This window comes from Acanthopagrus latus, chromosome 6 (assembly GCF_904848185.1).
Source record: "Acanthopagrus latus isolate v.2019 chromosome 6, fAcaLat1.1, whole genome shotgun sequence".
Classification (NCBI taxonomy): Eukaryota; Metazoa; Chordata; class Actinopteri; order Spariformes; family Sparidae; genus Acanthopagrus; species Acanthopagrus latus.
Window position 1 is genome coordinate 4119333 of NC_051044.1, and position 22835 is coordinate 4142167.

The 22835-nt window shown below is 43.9% G+C and overlaps 1 long non-coding RNA gene and 1 other non-coding gene across 2 annotated transcripts; both read left to right on the top strand.

Annotated features, from left to right (window-relative positions):
- Positions 1-3812: 3812 nt before the first annotated feature.
- trnat-cgu lies at positions 3813-3884 on the top strand. Its single transcript has one exon. It is a non-coding gene; the product is annotated as a tRNA-Thr (tRNA).
- Positions 3885-11006: 7122 nt separating this feature from the next.
- Positions 11007-16281, top strand: LOC119021667. The gene is made up of 3 exons (XR_005075715.1): positions 11007-11052; positions 12449-12544; positions 15835-16281. It is a non-coding gene; the product is annotated as an uncharacterized LOC119021667 (long non-coding RNA).
- Positions 16282-22835: the final 6554 nt, after the last annotated feature.

Genomic DNA, 22835 nt, shown 5'->3' on the forward strand with positions numbered 1-22835 from the left:
GTTTCCTTAAAAAAAAAAATGCATCAGTTCAAGTATCAGCATGTAGAACTTGGGAGTGGCTGTTCTGTTCCGCAGAGCTGATAAAGCACTGCTGAAACTTTTTTTACCGAGACATGGACGGCAGATCAAATATTTATTCAGGCATAAACTGTTCTTTGGTCACCACCGCTTTATACATTATGCATAACAGCCTTGTGCAACTGATCCTTAGATAGTGTGTGCATTTGTGTGCGTCTGTTTGTGTGTGTGTGTGATTGCTTGTGACTGTAGATATAAGGACTAGTCTAGACAACAGATCAGCTTTATCCTCACTTTGGGCAGCTTTATATCCAGACCGACTAACACACATACACAAACACCTCTGCTTTGCTTTTCAGCTTTGTTGGATGTCGTGGGACCATTTTCTTTTATCTGATGTACTGAAGCTTCAAGGACCTCAAGGAAAAAAAAAAAAAAAAAAGAGTTTCTTTACAAGAAGTCTCAGGCAGAGAGGAGACGATAGGAGGAGAAAAAAAAAAGAGAGAAGAGTGGGAATGAAGAGGATGAAGAGGGAGGAAGAGGAGTGGAAATAACTGCGAGGACAAAAAGAAGTCGGGGAGGAGTGGGTGAACGAGGCGAGAGGGATTTAGGCAGCCGGCCAGCATGCCGGCGTGGGACACACGTGAGTTTGATGAGTCATATTTGTCCACTGGCTCCACACGAACCTGATGCGTCTGCCCGTTTGGAGGTTAATGAGGCCGAGCTGAGCTACGAGAGGAGCCCGTGTGAGCAATCATCCTTAGGTTTCACATGCGCCCTCGTGTGTGTTCACTTACAGCGTTTCGGGGTAATTGATCGGTGGACGGCAGACGGATACTACCAGCTTTATACATGGGCACCCGTACAATAACAAGTGAATGTATATACTGAGTGTGCCGACTTGAACAGAGTTTGGTCACTTTTGCACCTTTCACCTACGTGCACCTTTTTCGCAAAACCACAATGTGATATAATGATGATATTTTGAAGAAGAAAACGTGTCTGTTGCCAGTTTTAAAGGGCTCTTTCTAACAATCTGAAGCAATTGACACATATGAATTACTTTTTATTGGACGTATGTGAGTGTTTTGTAGTGTCACGTAGGAAACAAGATGTTTCCTGTGTCTCTTAGCTTCCTGTTCAACCATTAGTTTAAGCTGTTTGATGATGCAGGACTGTGGATTTTTTTTTTCCCTGGTGAAGGACGGGGGTCAGATTTCCTGAGTGGTTTCAAAAAATATGGCTTCAACAATCCTAACAAACAGTAACTGTTAGTAGAGAAAAAGAAGTCGAGAAACAAACAAATAGTTTCAAACGTTTCTGTCACAGTTGAAGCAAACTGTAAAAGTGAAGTAACCAGTCAAGAAAAAGGTAAATTGATAGGAATGGACGGTTTCTCTAAACAACAGCAGTGAGTTTTCTTTTCTTGCCCATCATCAGCAACAGCAAAAAAAAAAAAGCATGAATGCTTCCTCCACCATTGTTGAGGCTGGACAACTCTGCTTTTGAGGAAGGAGGAAACTCATCTCAAACAGGACTAAAGACTCCATTGAGCTCTGGTCTACTCCAGCTACTGTGTTTGCGCCACAGATTCAGACGACTAATAACTAATCACATCTCAGGACCCTCCGTTCCTGGAGGGGGGGGGGGGGTACTCTGAATCCAATGTCAGGCTGTACTGCCCCGCTGAACTCCTTGCAGGTCAGTTCAGTTTCTTTGGAAACTCTAAATTGCCAGTTGCTGAATCATCCCCACTGTAATTACATCAGTCACTTTGTACTGATTATCCATAATTCTGTGTACTTTGTACTCTTAGTCCGACCTTAAGTTGTACACGATGAAGCTCTTTACAGGACAAAAAAAAAAGCTTGAATCAAACTGAAATGAACCTTAGACATCACAGAAGACTCAAAGCCCACTGAGTAATGAGTTAAATTTTCAATTTGGGGCTGAGTGCTCTGCCTGCTCTCCCTTTGATATTGTCGCTGGTACACATACTTTACACAAATGTAATTCTCTGGTATTTGATGAACGATGCTCCATGTTTTTAATTAAATAGCGCATCAAATAAGGACTGCAACCAGATTCATATTTGTTCCCCGGGACCCATTAATTACACAGGGCTTTTTTCTCTCATCAATTCATGAAATAACTCAATTTCCTCTGCATTACTGAAGCACAAGGACACCCGGGATCCAATCAGAATATTTTGAGTTTATTAAATGATTGAGTGTGTTCGGTTGTGATGGTATTATAAGCGGGGCAATCTTCATCAGACATGCTTTATGAGTAACTATGGAGCTTTACTCAGGCCGAACATCACCTCTTGAATACACAAAACATACACACACACACACACACACACACACATCATCTAACACACTACCACACACAAAGAGAGTAATTCCTATCATGATCATGATGATCGTCATTTTCCTGGCAGTATCTCGACAGCAGCAACATTCATCTTCACACCTCATTAACCGAGAGACAAGGATGTCAGGATCATCTGAACGCACAACACACACACACACACACATACACACACACGGTAATGTACAGAATATTACAAAATAGATGCAGGCGTAACATATAAAAGCACCTGCTCATGCAAATCACATATGCACAAACACACAGCAAGACGATCACGTACACACTCCGCCTCCCGAGCAGAGACACCTGCAGCTTACTGAGCAGCGCTGATCCACGACGTTCACCCACCCCGTCATTATCCATGTAATATATAATCACTGCAAGTTAGCCCGTATCATACACCATCCACATCGTTATACATCACCATGCCTTGAAATGATGCTGCTCCGTTCACACGCTGAATCACAGAGAAATTGTATAAAACTCTAAAACACAAAGAGGGAGAAGTTATTAAACTGTTTCTGCTCATCTGAGAGTGTATTGTATGCCTTTAATTAACAAGCTCTGACTTGTTAGGCAGGCAACAAGTGAAGTCATTAACTCACCATTTGTCTTTAATGCAACACATTTCTTTTACTGCACTGGAAAAATCCTTAGGCGCTTGTTATCGCTGTCTGCAGGGCAAATGTACAGGTGAAACGCTCGGCCTCGTTCGAGCACGGTGGGATTTGTGCAAGGTCATTTCTGGGAGGCGTCAGAAATCACAAACCGCAAAGAGAGCGCTGATGGGAGAGGCCGCCGGAGCTCTTCTTATGTCCGCAGTAATGGCGAGGTGTCAGACATGCAGATTCATTAACTGGGAAAAGAACCAACACGTCATCGAACTAATGGGTACCAGGAACGTTGTTGTCTGGCAGTGTGGTTTAGTGAAAGGTAATTACCCTCACGTCGCGCTTTCAGGCCCGCAAAAGTGACGATCTACACCACACGCTGTCGTCATTTTCTGTCTTTCTTTCGGGCATGCAAAGAATCTTGGGATATGTAAGGCCACAAAGGATAGTGGTAAGATGTTTGTCTAGAAAAGCAAAGATAGAGGGTTCAACCCCCATCCATGCCCTGACAAATGAGGATGTAACTCTCATTTCAGCATTTCTGGAAAATAATATTGGCCACTCTGTTGTCTTCCCTTGCTACAGAATAAGTAAAAAATTATTTTAACTCAAATCTCAGCTCTTGTCTAAGAAGTGGGGATATATGAGATGTGCCGATTCATGAACTGGCTAATAACCAACTCATCATCGTAATTTAGTGACTGAACAGGTTGATTCCCAGTGAATCCTTAATACAATGTACGTAACGGTTCCCACAACAAGGGTACCTGACGTTCGTTGTAAAGACTCAGCTGGTGCCTTCATGAAACAGGCGTGGTGGCCAAGTGGTAAGGCGTTGGTCTCGTAAACCAAAGATCATGGGTTCGACCCCCATCCACGCCTTGACGAAGAGTCTCTGCCAGCCTTTAAGCAACCTGAAAGGAAATTTTGGAGGTTTGAAAAACAGTTTAAGCAAGAAAAACTACTTGGTTTCGATTTGACTTAACTTCAGTTATGTAACAAACTCAATGTAACTTGACAATGAACTTGTTTGACCCCACAATCCATCCCTTGTCCTCTAATCCTATGTGGGCTTTCTCTGTCTTTAAATTACTAGGCCTGAATTCCTCCTTTGCTCTTTTGCTCCCGAAATACTTGCTCTAGCCACTAGAAGTCAGCACCTAACAGGAATCTAAATTACTTTACTGACAAACAACAAACCGTAAAAACAAAGGTGGCAGAATGAAATATAACCAAGAGGCCGGGATCCAGCAGGTTTTCCATCTGGTGTTTTTTTCTGGCCACATTTTTTGGGTAAATATGAGCTTTTGGAATTCACAGATGAGCAGAGGAGGTTGATTTATGCTGAAGGACACTGAAGTAAATTCTGTTTCTTTTTTTTTCCACGTCTCTTGGGTATCGTAAGTGTTTGATATTCAAGTTACATATTGGGGTGGTGTATCAGTTTATGACAGTGACTATTAGCCATTCTTTTTATGACAGAGTTCTAGCAAATTCATCTCCAAACCTTTAATACTTTAAAGCCTCAGTATTTCAGCATGCTTTTTTGCTGCTCCCCTATGCTGCCTTCCAAAATAAGAAGGTAACTTTTATTTCAGAGGTTTAAATGCCATCAGTTTCAGCTGAGAAGCTTCCACAAAGCCCAGATTCATACGACAGTCTACAGCAGGAGTGTTTTAACAGACCACATTAATTCAGACCTTGAAGAGGAGACAAACAGCTGCAGTAATTTCTTCTATGTCAACTTCCCCTTGTGACCTGATTTATGTAACCTCATTAATTATTTAGATAGGTGGTCCAATAATGCTTAATTAAAAACTGAACAAGACGATCGAGGCGAAAGGGGAACTCAGCGCTGGATATTAATAAACTCCACAGTCACACACTGCAGAACCTGGAGACTCTTTCAGCATCATGTCAACCGCAGTCAGGTGATCGACTGTGACGATGTGTGGTGGTAGGTTTGAGGACCCAGAAGCAGACACCAGATTTGGAACAGTTTCAATGGCGATTTATTTGACAAGACAAACAGGAATAAGTGTGAGCAGACCTGGGTAACTCACCGATGAACCAGTGCCACCGTCCACTGGTGAGGCGGCGTTGTGAGGAGGTGCAGCGGCTGAGAGGCAGGTGGAGCGGAGTGTGGATCATCAGTGCTGTTTTCCAACTTCTGGGTTTACTTCCTGGTTTTTGCAGCCCACTTAATACAGGCAGCAATGTTTCTCCCCCCCGGCCCAACCTGCAAGCTCCAGCTTGGCCAACAAACTTGACTCCATAGTGACATCGGAAAATTTGAAATGAATTTTCTCAACTTGATGAAGGTATTTATGGGTATAAAACCTCCACGGAACAACAATCATAAGAGAAAAAGTCATAATTAGCCTGGTTCGCAGGTCTTGAAACATTTTGGAAGCGTGGCTGAGAGGCACAGCCGGGTGCAGGTCCAAATAATAGACTCATGGTATCTGTAATAACAGCTGACAGCAAAATAAGGTGCAAAAATGCTGATAGTGAATCACAATTAAATCCTAAATGTGTACCTCCTTTCTAAAAACTGCTCTACTAACTCCTTTAGGCACATCTGAGATTTTGAGAGTGGACACATCCATTAAAAACAAATACACGTCAGCATGATGAAATGATAGAAATCACTGTCTGCAAAAATGTATCTGATGTGTATTTTGCAGAATTCTTAGTTTGGCTCGTGTCCCGTTCACTTTCACAGAGGTGGCAAAGTTTACGGCCTATACCGCAACCATGTATGTTATCTATCTACGCTCCCAGGTAACTCTCAACTTTATTTGGACATTATTTTCAATAAGCTCTGACCAGTGGGGAGCAGAACACTGTGTGGAAGGTGAACGGTTTCAGCTTTGCAGCTGAAATGTCCTTAACCTGGAGGATTTCCCCTCCGGTTTCTGTTCTTGCGAGATCAGGTGGTCCTCATGAGGATAGAAGTACAGGAACACAACACTCATCCACACCCACACTGTCTGTGCTATCGCAGACACACACAGACACACACACTAGGGATCCCGCTCAGCCAGGCTCTAAGTCTGGATGAGACGAGATACTTTGGGAGGTAATTGCAGCTCGTCTCGCCTTTGAAGTGAGGTGAAGCATAGGTCGGCCGAAGTTGGAAACACGGAGGAGGCTGGGGTTGGTGAGGTGAAGTAAGTTTGTGTGTGTGTGTGTGTGTGTGTGTGTTGTGGGGGAAGACAGAGAGAGAAAAAGGCAAACTGTAAGTCAGTTTAATCTATGAACCAGACTGACACCTGGAGGTAAAATACATCAACTGGAGAAACCAGAGGCCTTTGGAGAGAGACCGAGGGAGGAGGGGAGAAAAGAGCCACTGAAAAAAAATGGAGGATAGAGTGAGGAGAGGGAGAAGGGGGGGGGGGCTGAGGACAGGAAAGCGATAAGGGAGGGATGGAGAGAAAGTGGAATTGGCAAAGGAATTGGAAAGTTAAGACAGAATAGGGAGCGATAAAGACAAATTGAAATGTGTTTTTTCATGTCGGAGTTTGCCGCTCTTTCCCTTCATCAGTGCGCTAAAAGATCAGAAGAATCACTCAAGTGAAAACCGTTTCATTATTTTTTTTTTAAAAGTTAAACACCGGCTGTAAATGAGGATCAAGATTCTAATGAAATTAATTGATTCTGGTCTCATTTTACACTCAGAAATGTGAGTGTGACCTGCAATAAAACATCATTTAACGTGGTGAGAATCGAGCTTCACACGCTGCGGTCGCTGTTGGTTTGTCTCCCTGCATCAGTGATTTCATTAATGTTTCAAGGTAGATCATAAAAAGATAAGGAATTGCACAGTTTTTACCATCAGTACAGTGTCATTTAGACTTGTTAAATTAAAATTAAATCCCTTTATTTGTGTTAATTCAAGTAAAAAAGACTAATTTCCACCACTAATCATCCCCTGAAATTAAATCGTGTTTATAAAAGTTGAGCTCACAAAACTCCCTGAAAGAGCTGAACGTTTCCGTAACAGCAGCTTCACTTTCTGGTTTCTTTTTCAACAAGCACAATTTTTTTTTTAATCTGCTCTGAAGGTTACCGACCGCTGACTAATAGTCTATACATCTGTCTTCATCTCATAATCACCCGCAGAGTATTAATAGCTCGTCTGCTTTGGCAAACTCCAGCAGGCTCCGGTGGTGGTGGGAACATCTATCACCTCCTCTGCTTCTGCCTAAGAGCTTCATTAACCTGCAGCTCCTGACAGCTCCTCTCACTTCCAAGCAAACAATATATAAATGTGGGTCAACGACAGTCTTGAATCTGTGTTTATTAGCCTGGTATGCTTTGTGTCACGACTTCCTCTTCTCTTTGACATTATTTTAAGGCCCCCACACACTGCCCAGACTCAAACCAACGGCCAGCTGCCTTTATCCGACCACTCCATTGCCTCTCATCTGAACCATTCGGCAGAAAAGTTACGGTGAACACACCGCTTCTACGTGCTGCCAACTCCACAGTAGTGTGTACGTTCTACGCTTGTGCAAGATGCAATAAGCCTCCTTAACAGCAGGTGGCACTAGTCTCATCCCAGTACTCCAAATCATGAAAACAGGAAATGACAGAACGGAGTGCATAGAAAAACAAGGTGCACACAGTATTCCGCCCCTCCTACACACCACGCTGATTACATTTCAGTTGTGTGTTGAACTTACGCTTTGCTTTCCAGCACACAATGATCAGCAGCTGTTCGCACTTCTCCGTTAAATGCTTTGCTTTTCATGTGGCTTACAAGGAAGTTGTTACTGTTGCCGAGTATACTGAATGGCTCCGTTAGCCAGGCATGCTTCAGAAACATAGCTATTCAATACTTCTTCTTGTAAAAGTCGTCCTTTATGCTCAAAATGATAAATACAGTTAAAGTGTCCAACTGTTGAACCTGAACTACACAAAGGCACACAGACAGAACGCTGAACCATCGGTTGTGTTTTCATTGTGCTGAGACACAGACCCTACGCCAGTCCTGAGAAAGCGCCCGACAGTGTCTTCCTGAAAGTGGTTGACCCCCCAGAGTGGCAGCAGAATAGCCTTCGCTATCTTCAAACCAACAGAGACAAAGAAAAAATGTCTTTGAGAGTGTTTTTCATGACTGATAAACAGTCACGCCAAAAAAAGAGGTTATTGAATCGTCTTGTAGCCTCGCAAGGACAATGAGAGACAAACAAACAGACGGACCCGAAAGGATAAGAAAAGAGACACAGGCAGACACAAGGACGAGGAGACGGAGACGTGCTGAGACGGACAGCGAGCAGGAGGAGGGAGAACGAGATAAGATGGTACAGGTGCCGTGGAAAGGCAGGAAAGGTTTGATGTGTTTCTGCGCTGATAACGCCACCGAGGGCTCGATTTGGAAAGTTCAAAAGTCAAACTGTGAAATGGACATTCATCCCTCGCATATTCACTCATCATTCTTCAGAGGCGTTGGGAGGGGGATAAGAGTTGTATCGGATTTGGGTAAAGGACAGAGCGGCTCGTGATTGTTGGTGATGTTTGTTGCAAGCTCGCACCCAACAGGACATTTCACACCTCTGTCCTCGAGACTAATCGCGTTCTCTATAAACGGCACTTGAAAGCTGCTTCTGTGTATTCGGTGTGAAAAACATAACGCTGCATGGCAGCGTCGAGCGCTGTTGTATCTGTGTTTTGCATCATCACTTCTTCTGAGCCACACAGGGTCTTGTCCTGGCTCTAATCCAAAATCCAGTCCCACCTACGACTGAATATTTCTCCTTATTTTGCGTGAATATTTGGGCTTATTTGCAGACTTTTTCTTTTCACTGCTTTTCTGTTTTTGAAGTTAATCTTCAGTGTTACAGCCATGCATGTATCCACAGAAGTTACCTAGTGTTTTCCTGCATTTTCTCTTTTCCTGTATCCCTAGTGCCCCCTTTGTGATGGCGTGGGCTCGGTCCTCCCTCCAGGCTCCTGACTCTGATTTCTGAACGCACCTGTCAACTGTCGGCTCATCGCTCCTCCCGCTCTGCACACCAGCCTCTCATCAGTCCATCAGCCCACAGCACATATCTGTTCCCTCCGGACCTTGCTCCCCCATCATCATTCCTCTCTGACACTCCTTTCCTCACCTGCTGTCTGTTGATGTGTCTCAATCCAGCGTCTGCATCCTTCGGAGTTCGCATTTGAAGGCCAATTACGTCACAACGCTGCTCGAAGGCTGTTCCAATTTAAAGGCTCCTCCAAATGTGGCCTTCATCTCCCTGTTTTTGAAGGATGCACCGCTGCTATCCTTTGTGGCCTCACATATCCCAAGATTCTTTGCGCACCCGAAAAAGAAAAAGGAAAGAGAGAAAACGGCGACATCGTGTGGTGTACATTTAGAAATCATGACGTAAGGGTAAAACATCTGGTGACGGAAACAGGAAACGCTCCAAAGGCTAGACCGTCACATTTAACAACGGCTCATGTGGTTAACAATGTCTCTGAAGGACTCGCCTTCAATAACCACAATAACCATGTCTCTGCATCTGGCTCCCCCCTGTGGTGACACGACATTCATTCAGATCAGTCAAATAGACACCGGTGCTGTAACGTTTCATAACATTCATCCCCACCGTTTTCTGTTCAACCTACATCGTTCAGGTGAGAATGTCTTCAGTGTGCTCTGTCAGACTCTCCTGTAACTGTCACATCTGTACCTTGACCTTATCTCGTGTTGGGTGATGGAGTCAAGAGGATGACCGGCCCACGACTCAGACTTTTCTCACTTTTTATACTCCTAGGTCTCACAGTACTGTTATTTTTCTCTCATTGTATTTGTGTTTCATGTGGCTGCAGGTTATTTTCAGTCTTGTCTCTCTGCTTTGTTTCCCTCCTGTCTTCTTGTGTTCCTGTGCTCCTCCCCAGCCTGCGCTTCCCTCCATACTTTCCCTCTGCACCAGCTTCGTTAACCCGGCCCAGTTCCCAGTTTTCTTCCCAGCATGCTCTTTTGTTTCTTCGCATCGCCACCCTCACCTGTGCTTCTCCATCCTCCCTTCAGCTGCACCTCGTCCCCTCATTAGTTGAGTTTGTGCGGTCATTAGTTGAGTCTTTCTTGCGTTGTCTTTTGTGTTTGCCTGTTCCTGCTGTTGATTCTGAAAACAACCACATTTGCTGAACCTCCTGCCTGCCATCTCCTGCATGGGGGTCCAACTGCTTTGCTCTCAGTGCGACGAGTGGCTCCTCCAGAAGAGACGCTGAAAAAATGTATATGAGGCACAAACATCATCACAGCACAAACAGCCCAGGTGCATCTACAGCTTAATAATGGTTGCACTCAGTTTAGGGGGGCAGCAGTATAATGCATCCTGGCTCACAGGCATAATGGGACACTTAAGTGGACCAAAGCCATCATTAATGCTGTTAGCTCCACCTGCGCTTCTCTTGTTATGACATGTTGTAGTGACCTCCATGAAAAGGACCTGTACACAGTTCAGACCATCAAGATAGAAAAGCTAAAATGCAACCTAGGCTTTTTTTGTGACTGTATGAGTCAAATCTTCGTGTAAAAGCATAATTGTGACAAAAGAGGCACTTTTAAGATTTACCGTATTTTCATTTTCAATGGGAGTGCTACGGGCAAATTAGCCATAACATCAAAATCGCTATTTTAAAACAGTAAGAAGACTCGACACAACATGAAACTTTGCTGGTAGCATCACCAGGGTCTCTATACATGAACACCAGCATTGAGAACATTGTTTGTGTACACAGAGTTACTAAAAAGAAAGTTTTTGAACAACTCACATTAGCAGATGTTTCTTCCACTCCCTGCCGTCCTGCCCGTGGAGAAGTATCGACCTCAGAATGTGACAGAACATGGAGGACTACTGAGAGAAGGCTGTTTCTGTGCCTGCACCTTTAAATGCTAATGAGCTCAGTCTGTCAACACCTACTTCTTGTATGCTATGGCTCAGGGAGATGCTTTTGTTCAACCGAACCAGTTTGACCCAGAATGGGACCCAGAAGGAGAGGCCCCTGAAGAAGTACAGACTCTGTGGCTGCAGCAGGACATTTCAGAATGGTCAGTGTGTCTGAATAATGTTAGTTTGTTCATTTATGTTAAGTTACTACCATGTGGCTAATGGCTAACAGCTAGCTAGAGAGCTGTGTGTCTCCAACTCAGTCTCCAAACTCTTGGACACTGTTGGCATCGTCTCTGTCTCCAGTCTGCACATGTTTCCAGACTTTTTACTGTGACAACCTCGTAATATTATTAACATTAAACTCGCTTCAAACTCCACTGCATAGCAGACCGAAGCAGAGCTAACTTGTTAGCTAATGTCCAGCTGACTTCACCAGACTCGTAGGCAGCTGTAAATACAATCAAAACAAGACAACACTTACCTGTGACTATCACCACGCAGAGGACAAAATTGAAGCGTTCGGGTTGAGCAGGGACACTGCTTCTATCTTCTTGGTCTATAAGGTATAAAAAAGAAAAATAGTCACAGTCCTCATTCCAAAAAAACTCTGAAATGTGTGAAGGCAAGATATAATTGTTGTAAACTGAACAATCAATTGCTTTCTCATTTGCTTTAATTCGTCATTGTTTGGCTGCTGAAAGTGCGAGTACAGTGAGTAGAGGCTTGAAAGTGACTTTTGAAAGCCAGAAATCTCAGCACCTGGTGAACTAATCGCTGAGTAATTAAAGTTCCTCATCAACCTCATGCAAATTGCGTATGCTAATTTAGTGTTATGTGCCAGTTAAAATCATAATCAATGTACACGTAACAGAGAAGCCAAAAAATTGAGCAATACTGGGGGAGAAAAAGGGAGAGTAACCGAGCGTTAACTAAGAAAAGGAACCAGACGAGGAGCTGGACTGAGTGATGGAGCGGAGCCAGTGGAAGCTGGCCGGGCTGCGGCGTGTGCAGTAAACTCAGTCGAGCAACTTCCCGACCTCTCCAGGCCCGTTTACGAGCTGCGGGGACTCCCAGCTTTGTGTGCTCTGTTGGACAAAAACAGGGTGAGTGGTCGTGCGTGGCTGGTGTCAGCTTTATGTTTTTACCCAGGCGCTGTGTGCAAACGAATTAAAAGTTGAGTTAATTAACTACTTGAGTAAGTAGAGCGGGCAGGATGGAGCCAAATCAATTAGCTATTGGCAGGAGAGACGGAGCTGGGGGGTACTAGAGAGGGGGCCTCTACCAGCCAAAGCACACACACACACATGCACACACACGCACACACACACAGTGAATGCCACACACAAATGCACACGTGTGTACAGGAAGCCTGAATGCCGATTGTAGACGGACACGCAATTAGAACAAAAAGCCTGTGAAAACACTCCTACATAGTAAATCTACACACACACACACACACACACATTTCCAGTCTGCATTTGTCCACACAACGTGCACATAATTAAATAAATATGAAAACTAATTGTTTTTTTCTGCCTTGGTGATGCTTTACAGAAAGTAAGAGCTGGCAGGGAAAAAAGAGACGGACGGCGTTCAAGTGAAAGAAGAAGCAGCGACAGAACAGATTTCTTCACAGAAGTCTGTAGAAAGGTACGAGAAGAGGAAACAAACAAAAGAATTCTGCAAATCTTTTCTCCCTCCTCTGTTTGAACTCTGCCTGTGTGATACATCCTAATCTAATCTGTTTTAGCTTGTGTTTGAAAATTGCGTATTAACGTCCTGTCGACTACATAATCAGTATTTGCTGCATACTGTCCACTAAAAAGAACATTTCAGTGTTCTTACCAGCCGACGGTTCGCACTAAAGTAATATATTTTCTTCAAGTGGGTGAAAAAACACTCATCTTTTAAAGAGTAATCAGCCAACGCCAAACTAATCAAGCAAGATAACATTATCACGCTGAGCTAAGCACGTCCAGAGATGCTAACTGACCTGACTGAAGTTTGACCTGGTCAATCCAGCGTCCTTTATTCTGATTCTGCAGATGTTTTTTGCATTTGGCGAGTCTTTTTGTTTGGACCTTATGTGAAGTATTTACAGCAATAGACAATGACAAACGGTGAAGCACTGCTCGCCACGGTGTCAGTTTTCAAGCCACGTTGTCACTGCAGCAAAAAGTCATTTGAAATGCACTACATAAGCAATCTAACCCCATTCTTAGTGGAATTAGTACCTTGTGTGACTCTAACGCAGCTTTAGCTTGATGGTATTCCAGTGGACGTTTTCTCACATTGGACGTGACAACACAGGACACGCTCGCACATTCAGATGGACACACACAGTTCAGACCAAGACTGGAGGGAGGTCGAGATCTTAATCAAGAGAGCAAAAATTTATATTTCACAGTTCAGTGAGTAACAGGTAATGACAACGAGTTTACACACACGCATGAACACACACACACACGTGGGAGTCATTTATACAACATGGCATAAATTAATTACAATCAGACAAACATGCGCACACGCAGTTGTTGGTTATCTGCTGTGAACATACTCTACTGTACAGCACGTGTGTTTTTGTCTGTCCGTTGGTCTCTTGCGGTGGCAGGTACACATTTTAATCGTATTATTAGTCTTGGCTGCCCACCGTATTAAAGGATTTAAAGGTACAAAGGGAAAATTAGCTGGCAGAGGGAGATCCAGCAGCTCAGCGGGAGACTCTGGCCCAAATTTCAACACCCTCCCTCTCTTTGAAATGTGTTTATCCAGAAAATACGAACTTTGTAAGTGGAACGCCACGAATACACAAATATTGAGTTCCTCGCTCAACATCCTTTGGCTTGTAGTATCTGCCTGGTTACACACAGACGTGTGATTTTTCAGTTCTCTCAACACAACTCACACGCTGAGCTGCGGCGTGCGGAGGCAGGAATGCTGTCACTGTCGGAGTTAAACCTCGATGAGTAGAACAATCCAATCACCAGAATAAAAGCTAGCACCGTATTTGTTTAATTTGGACAATGCTGTGCTTATGGCCTGTTGAAACCACTTTGTAAAGGTTAAGAACAGATCATGCTTTGGCTAAAAATAGTTTTAGTCGCCACAAACGAGGCCGTATAATTTCCAGTGGTGTCAAACGGACAAATGTTGAAACACAGTTTCGAACTGTGGTCACTGGCTTGGAAGCCACCTCCACCACCATCGCTTCAGCCCAGGCGCCAGGATATGATATCAGCCTCTGCAAACCACAGAGAAAGTTGACATGGCATGTGTAATTAGCCAGCTGTTGCTACAGGACATGGTGTCATTATTACAAGCATACAAAACGGGCGACCAAATGGGCGACCAGAGTTTGAGTCACACCGCTGGATATTTTTAAGGACACTGGGAGACGTATCCAGCTGTTTCAGGTGGTGACAAAACTGTTTTGGTTTTTTTTGTTTGTTTGTTTTTTTATCAAGGAGAGAGACATTTCCATCTGTTTTTTGGGGGGTTTTTTTTCAAGGGAAGTCAGACACTCTCCATCTGTGATCGTGGAAACCAAGACTGGTGTTTCAAACCAAGATGTTTTCCAAAAACCTAACCAAGTGGCCTCATCCCAAACAGAGCATAAGCACAGAGTTGTAACAAACAACCAAAGTGTTTTTTGCAGAAAAGTTTTTGCAGAAACATTTATTCACGCATCGTTTCCTCATCGTTTCCGCCTGCCATTATAGGCTATAAACATGCAATGTGAACATGACGTGCCATTTCAGTATGGTACAAATGACACGCAGACATGAGTGGAGAAACGCTGAGCCATGTTTTGACATAATATTAGAAATTAAATACTAGACTGCCTCCCGACATCTTAGTGGGCCTACGCTGGGTGAGGAGTGAGTCTGTAGTTACCCTTCACTCTCTCACCGACTGCTGTGAGGTTGATTAAGACCGACTGTTGCTATTATTATGAACCATGATGACAGAGCTTTTGCTTTTTCTGTGGTTGTGTTAATTATTGCTGCGACAAATTAGTTTTATAATGTGTGGGATGCAAACTACATGCGAAAGGTCGTGCGTATGCAGTGAATTCATGTGGTTGTGTTGGCTGCTATCTGTATTTTTTAAATCCTGTGGCAACACGTGTCGTATCTGATAGAAGAAGAAGAAGAAGAAGAAGAAGAAGAAGATTGCATGATGGCCTCTGCTTGATAACAGTCACTCACAGCCTGCAGGTGTGATCTGCTTTTAAGTATCAGATCAGATGTGTGCTAATCTAGTTAGTGTTGATCTTCTGAACAGGCTCCAGTCACACACACACACAGACACACACACACACACACACACACACACACACACACACACACACACACACACACACACACACACACAAACACACACAAGGATCAATCACACTCTCCCTCCTTCTGTGCATACCGGCGTGTGTGGAATTGATATTCCTTTTGTGGAGTCCTTTCACACTCATTAATTTGGAAACTTCTGTGCCTTTCAACAAAATGACAATTACCTACATGAAACTGGAGGTCAGTGAAGGGGATCCATTGTAGCTGCAGCCAAGATAAAAATACAAATTTAAAAAGTTTTATTAGTCACACTCTGGAGCTATCTCACCCGGCGTTTCTCCCTCTCTTACGTCTTCCTAACTTCTCCTTTCTTCCTCCCATCGACCCCCCCTCTGCTGCCTTTAAGGCCTTTTGTAAAATGTATCTAAAGCTATTTAAAGTTTAAAAGTACTCACATAGAACGCTGTACTCCAAATCAATTCACTGGGACCTCATACAGAGCGGTTCACCAGCAGTGTCTGGTGTGTAGGAAACCACAAAAAGGGTCAGGAAGCCGATGCGTCAGATCAAGAGACTGTGCCAGAAGGTTGAACTAATTAAGGAAAGAACCTGCAATGTTTTCTAATTGCATGAAGCACATTCCTCATTTTACAGAGACTGAGGACAGAGCAGATGTATTGTTCGGGCCGCTGTACGATGATTAGAAGAAGAGGAAGTCCTCTGCAGGTTACCTATCCCCGAGGAGCGGTGGGCAGCCACCAGACAGCGCCAGGGGAAAGTGACAGTGACGGACCAGAAAATTAGACCGGAGCACTCAGAGGAAATGGGAAGACCATGCAAACTCCACCATGCAAACTCCTAACCCCCGCTGGAAATCAAACCCAGCTGTGACGCAACTAACCCCGACCCAAAACACTGTGCCGATGGATTTTAACCAGCTGAATCACTAGAACCTGCAGGTGTGAACACAGTAACATTTTCATTAAATTCTTGCACAATTTCAGCGCAAGTTTCTGAAATGTATTCCTCATTTTATTGGTTTTTCTGCATCATGCCAGCAGTGACTGTAATCTGGAATTTGGGCAGATGCCAGAAGGGACTGCCGAGTCTCTATATCACAGTCATGGTTACCTTTTACAGTCTCAAGCTTTTAAATCAGTCTGCATTGTTTTGTAGCGAAATTTTTTATGTAGATGTTCAAAAACGTGCATGGTTTGAAATAAAACAAATCTACCTGCATTTTTTTATTTGCAAAAGTTAAAATGAAGCAATGCCTTCTGGGAATTTCGAGACTGAATTGAGTAGACCATCCGCATGGTTGTCGGGAGGTTGAAGTTGACTGAGATTAAGCTAGCAAAAAAAATGAATCAAGGTATCAAGCGACACAAGGGGGGAGCTGAGAAAAGAGAGAGAAATCTCAGAGAGCACTGTTGCGAAAATGGTGCAAACTGACTGATCCGTTTTTAAAATCAAGTGCCGCTTCAGCTCGCAGTAGCGCTAATACTGCTAGCACTAATGTTAGCGACACCAGGGAGAAAGACAGGACAGAGAGGAATATGAGCCAGAGGAGGATGAAGAGGTAGATATGGATAACTGTGATAACTGTGTGACGGTAAGACACGTTTTTATTATGGAGCGGCCGGCTCTGATGGGTTGTGCATTGTTCTGGTGCACTTGGGAGTTTACGTTCACCATCACTGGAGCTATCAGCAGTGCGTTTTCTTTACGTGCGTCAAAAGTTGCGCCCGCCGTCCCCTCCCCCTCCTGAAAATGGACTGGGCTGTTTTTTAAAAAAAATTTCAGCCTCCAACTCGATCTTTTTGTGTATGCAAGTTGAAAAATGTGCGGAAATATAAGTCGATGGAAATGTACTGATTCAAACTGTGCTGTAGAAAGAACATCCTCGGTCCGGATGAATCCCACAGAGCTGATAATCTGCCGCGTCACTGCTTCGTGTTGATTGTTTGAAACATGAATCCTTTCTGCTGCCCACGTGTTGTCTATTAGTTTTGGGATACTCTGTCTGAGTTATGGGACATTTAAATCATTTCAGTTTTTACAACCACTGTGCCTTTTTTTTTTTTTTTCAGGAGTCTCTCTGTGAGGTTTTTCTGGTGTTGCTTTGGAAACTCGGACAAAAAAGCGTGCTTTGTCAGAGCCGTTTATAAAGCTGACACATTGTGCTAATTGCCATTCAGCTCGGCGGGACTCTCCTGCGCGGTTGTCTTTTATACTTGTGATTAGGTAACGACATGTAGAGTTTCCATTTATTTGTCTGTGAAAACTGCATGTTAAAAGAAAAAAACAAAACACTCAGTCCATCCCATTATCAGCCCCGCTCCCTTCATCCCCCTACACATCTTATACTTTCCCTTTTAGTGTGGATTCCTTTGGGTTGTCATGAAACCTGCTCTGCGTCTCTTGAAACCGCTCGATAAGGCAGGGGGAATTAAAAAGAGAAGAAAACCCACCTTTTTTTTTTTTTTTAATAAGACGTGCTTTTAATTAATTTCCAGTAATTTATGGAAGAATAATTTGAAGACTAAAATAGGAAGCCTGCCTTGTTAGAAGTAAAATAATCTAAGTGAGGGGGAATTAAGAGTCGAGCTTCCCCGTCGCCCTCTGTTAGGGAAGATCTGTAGCGTCAGACAAAAAGTGATAGAGGTGAGGTGGGAGAGTTCATCCCTGTGATGTGTGCCGGGGGGGAAAGAGAAGAATGATTAAATTGAAAAGTTTAACAAGATTTTAAGCTGAACAAGCAATTTGATAGCCGCTACCTCCTGATTCTTTTTTCCCGTGGAGTAAATTAACTCGCACACTCTGCAGAAGGTTCAGTCAATGAGAGGAGGAGGAGGAGGAGGAGGAGGAGGAGGAGGAGGAGGAGGAGGGTTTTCTCTCTGTCCGTCCTTGTTATCTATCAACCTGCCTATAGATCTATACCACACATTGATCCCAGGAAGGTTTTGAACATGTGTCGTGGTCACTGTTCTTCTTTTCTACTAATTCGCCCTCAACCACTTGTTTGCTCCGGTGCACACAGTGATGGAGTCATTAAATTATTGTCTCTCTCTGTCTGTCTGTTCGTATCAAGCAGGTGTGTGTCTGTGTGTGTGTCACAGGGTTGAATGTGTGTGTCCATCCGAGTGTGTGCTTCTTTAAAAATGTCAGTGCTAAGACACTGTTTGTACGTGCCCCAGGGTCAAGTGTTCTGTTTGTGTGTGTGTGTGTGTGTGTGTGTGTGTGTGTGTGCGTGCGTGTGTGTGTGTGTGTGTGTGTGTGTGTGTGTGTGTGTGTGTGTGTGTGATAGTGTGAAAGTCAGCTCAGCCAAGCAGCCTGGCTCAAACAGGATCAACCGCTAATCCTTTATCTGCTTAGCCATGGTGGTGTGTGTGTGTGTGCATGTGTGTGTGTGTTTTTGCAAGAACTCGAAGGGTTCTACCTTGTGTAGCATCAGATGTTTGGTGTGTGTGTGTGTGTGTGTGTGTCTGTGTCTTAATTAATGACTCTGGAGAGCTGAGTGAGAGCGAGAGAGGAAGAGTGAGATGCACTTCTGACCTTCGAAAACATGAACACACTCCGTCTCTCTTCCTCTGCCTTCTCTCTACCTTAGGTCCATTAAGCAAGGCACCTGCTGAAAAGCATAGTATAGAAAGTACAGGAGAGGGAATACACTGTGTTTATTTCTTTTAATAAGTACGAGCAACAAGGAGAAATTGCTCCGTTTGTCTCAGTGAAATGCTACATTTCTAGGTGACTGTGTCTCAAATTAAGTTTAATAAGATTTCTTAAACTAGAAATTAGACAAATCTACTTAGTTTTTTAGTGCTTAATCTGTTAACGGCTCCACTTGAGCCTCTCTGGGCACAGCGGCCTGATGCCTTGTTTTAGCTCTAGTCTATTCTGATTGGTTGGCTCACACACGCCTGAGCCAGCACTGCTCACCCTCACTCTCTCCGGTTGGCTCCGTCATGTTTTCAGCTTCCAGTTGGCTTCATTTCCACTGAGAGACATGGTGACGTCGTGTGTGGTCAAGAAGTCGCCTAATTACCTGAAGAGGCATTCAGGAGCAGTGTTTTCTGTCGGAGAGAGGAGCCCCGCCGGCATGGTCTTTGGGCTTTTTTGACTCTCACAACCTCTTTTGGTTACACAAGAACCGATATAACTCACTGGAGGAAAGTAAAAACGTCTTTTTTAAGCTTCAAACTATGATACTCAGCATACCAACCCCTCTAGCATAAGTTTAGCAACTTCTGGCTAGACTTTCAAAATAAAGCTCGCCAACAAACAATTCACATATTAATAACATTGTGAAATGGTCACTGTTAGAGGACATAATGAGAAGTTTGCCATTTTTGCCATGTTTGGAGTGAGGTGGAAAACATTAAACACGAAATATGAAATAATGAATGAAATTTTTTTAGATTCTACACGTTGAATCTGAAATTGTCAACCCAAAAAAACTGTACTTTACTATGCTTTGCTTTAAATTCATCACACATACACACACATACACACACACACACACACAAGTTGACTGGCAAGGCGGAAAAACTGTGAAGTGTGAGTGTGTGTGAGTGAGAGAGAGCAGGGATTAGTATTAGTGGAGAGGATTATCCAGTCGAAGGACTGCCTGCCTCTGTGAGTACCTCTCTCCCTCTCTCCTCCTCTCTCTCTCTCCCTCTGTCTCTCTCTCTCTCTCCCTCTGTCTCTCCCTTTCTCCCCCTCTCTCTCCTCCTCTCTCTCTCTCTCTGTCTCTCATCCATCCGCGGTGTTGAAGAGGTCTTAGAGTGCCAGGCGATAAAGAGGAAAACCAACCATGGGAAGCTCACTTAGACACACTCTTTGAACATCCTCCGCCTCCAATCTGTGCCACCTCCACACTTCACACTCCTCTTCTCCCGTACCTCCTTTTTTTCTGCACCCTTTCCCTCCTTTCCTCCCATCTTCCTTCCTTCCTCTTCCTCCTCCAGTCTCCTTTTGTGCCTCCTCAATTCACTTGTCCTTCTTCACTCCCATTCTTTCTTCTCTTTCGCTTCTCTGCAGCTCTTCTCTCCTTGTCATCCGCTCTTCCCTCTTCCTCTCTCTCTCTCCTCTTCGCCAGGTCTCTGTTGCCTGATTTCAGATTTTTCTTTATTTGTCTTTCCAGTCCTGTCACCTCCCTCTCTTTTCTCATCATCGCCATTAACATTTTTATTTCCCCTCCTCTCCTGCTTTCTAAAATGCCCCTTCGTATCTTCCACCTGTATCTAATCTCTCAAAGATTTTTCACCTCGAACACCATTTATTCTCATTTCTGCTAATTACTTGTTTACAACCCAAGATGTCGCACTCCTCGCGGCGGTTAATTCGACTCTTTAGCCCGTTAGCCCCACCATGCCTCGTCGTCATAATAGCTTATGTAAAGGCGCTGGCAAGCATCCCTCTGCGGTTAACAGGTTTAGACACCTTGTGATCCTCCACTGGCTTAACTCCTGACTCCGACGCGTCGTGTACTTCTCCGTGTAAGGGCTCTCGGTGGCGACTAAATGGGATTCACCTCCTGTGACACACAAATAAAGGAATGGATACGTGTGTGAGTGAAGCTTTCCTTTTAATACCACACTGGTGTCCTGTTGATAATCATCTGGAGCTGCTGGTTTCAAGGAGTTCACAGGCGTCTTCGGCCGGTCGCAGTGTGTCTGAAGACGGCAGACAGAAAAGAGCTGGCAAGACGTCACAGGTGTGACCTCTGCAGCCAGCGTGTCCGTGCGTGCTGTTTAAGAGTCTTAGGGGGGAACATTAAGCCTCGGCCAGCTTGCTTATTGTACGGTTCTGAGAACTACATGCCAAAAATGTAGCAGGGAAATGAACAAACATAATGGTCATGGACAAAGCTGGCCCACTGGTCAGAGAGGCTGTTCAGTAATGGAAAACTGACAAGTGTAATCTCCACGGCAGCCAGAGCGTCCTGGCCCGCGACCGAGCTCCCCACCAAGCGTATCTGGAGCGGTTTCAGGCTTGGGACAATACCATTCAGACCGCTTAGCTCCAATGTGTTTGCACCTTGACACCTGGAAAAAAATAAATGAATAAAGACCCCAGCCAGCCTTTCTGCTCCGAAACCTGGAGCAGTGTGTTCAGAAGTGACAATCTAATCACAAAAGGTGCATTTCTTTACAGAGACGCTTGAATCGAAGAGTCATCCACTCTCACAGAAATTCTGCAGACGAGTTAACCGAAAGCTTTCTAAAGTTAGAGGGACTGGAATTAGACTTGTTGTTTTTTTTCTTTTTTTTTTTTTCGCCGTCGGCATCTCGTATCCTGCCAGATAAGAGACGCTGCCAAGTCTCTTATCTGGCAGGATGACACAACTGTCTAAAGAATAAGCTACTTGTTAGTCAGTCCTTCACAGTCGGCGTGTAAACAGGTAACTTTGGCTTTTTCTAAGACAGATCTGTGTACACAAAAGAATAAAACACACACAATTACACAAAAACATTATAATACATGTGTGATTTTGCTTGAGTATAATTTCTGAGATCTTTTAAAGGAATCCAAGTTTTTTTTTTAAGAAGTCCTCACATGTCGTACAGTACGCGTGGCAGTCGTGTGAGAGTCTTGCAGAGGTGAAAGGATCGAGGTGTGAGTTCGGGTGGCCCACAAACAGAAGCATTACCGCTCACTGACACTTGGTGACGCTAAAGCACAAAGTAGCCATGTGCTGATTCAATCGCTGATGTGTTGGAGAGACACACAGTTTTACTTCCTGACAGCAGGGCAGACGCCGGACAGTCCGGAGGCTGGAGGTCGTCTCAGCCGGCCCACATCGTGTTCTGGTTTCTCTGGACGTGGGTGTCATCTGATGCTATATGTGTGAAAATATCTGTACTTATCCAAATGTGCACTGACAGCATGACTGATTCTGAAGACATTAATGCACAGAATTCTATCTATAAATACACAAACGGAGGTACGATGGCCAAAATATTAAAAACTGAAATGAATCAGAATGACAGAAATGGGATTTACTGTTTTTTTTTTTGTGTGTTAATCAATTAAAATGTGCAATTTTCAAAAACACAACTTAAGTGGTCAGTCACATTTGAGACTCACTGAGAGAATAAAAAGGTTTCTGTCTCTATTTCTATCTGACCTGATGTTAAACAGTGTTATAAAAAGCTAAATCCACTAAGACAATGTTTAATGATTGATTATGAGACAGCTGAACATGTTCCACATCAGCTCTCTGCTACATTTTAAATGACCTCTCTGCTCTGCTGGAGGAGGAATGCTTTGAATGTGAAATCATCAAAATAATTACATTTCTGACGAGAATTTTAATCTGCTTTTACAGGATGTTTTTTTTTTTTTTAAATGTTTTTTTTCCTGCCCACCTCTTACTAATTTCTATTCGCGGAGTAGAAAAAGGAGCGAGCTGTGTTTAGAGAGCGTTCTGCTTTAATTATCCTTCAGCGTAAGAGCTTTTCACTGACGCTAAGTCACCGGGCACTGAAAGGGATTGACTGGGCACGGCAGGTCAGTGTTTGGTCTACACAGGGCGAGCTTAATGGACTGACTGCTGCCGTACGAGCGTAAATAAAGTGGCTGAGTTGAGCTTATTTATTAACAGACATGCTGATTGAATTAAACACACTTTTCAGGAAACACACGTGGCG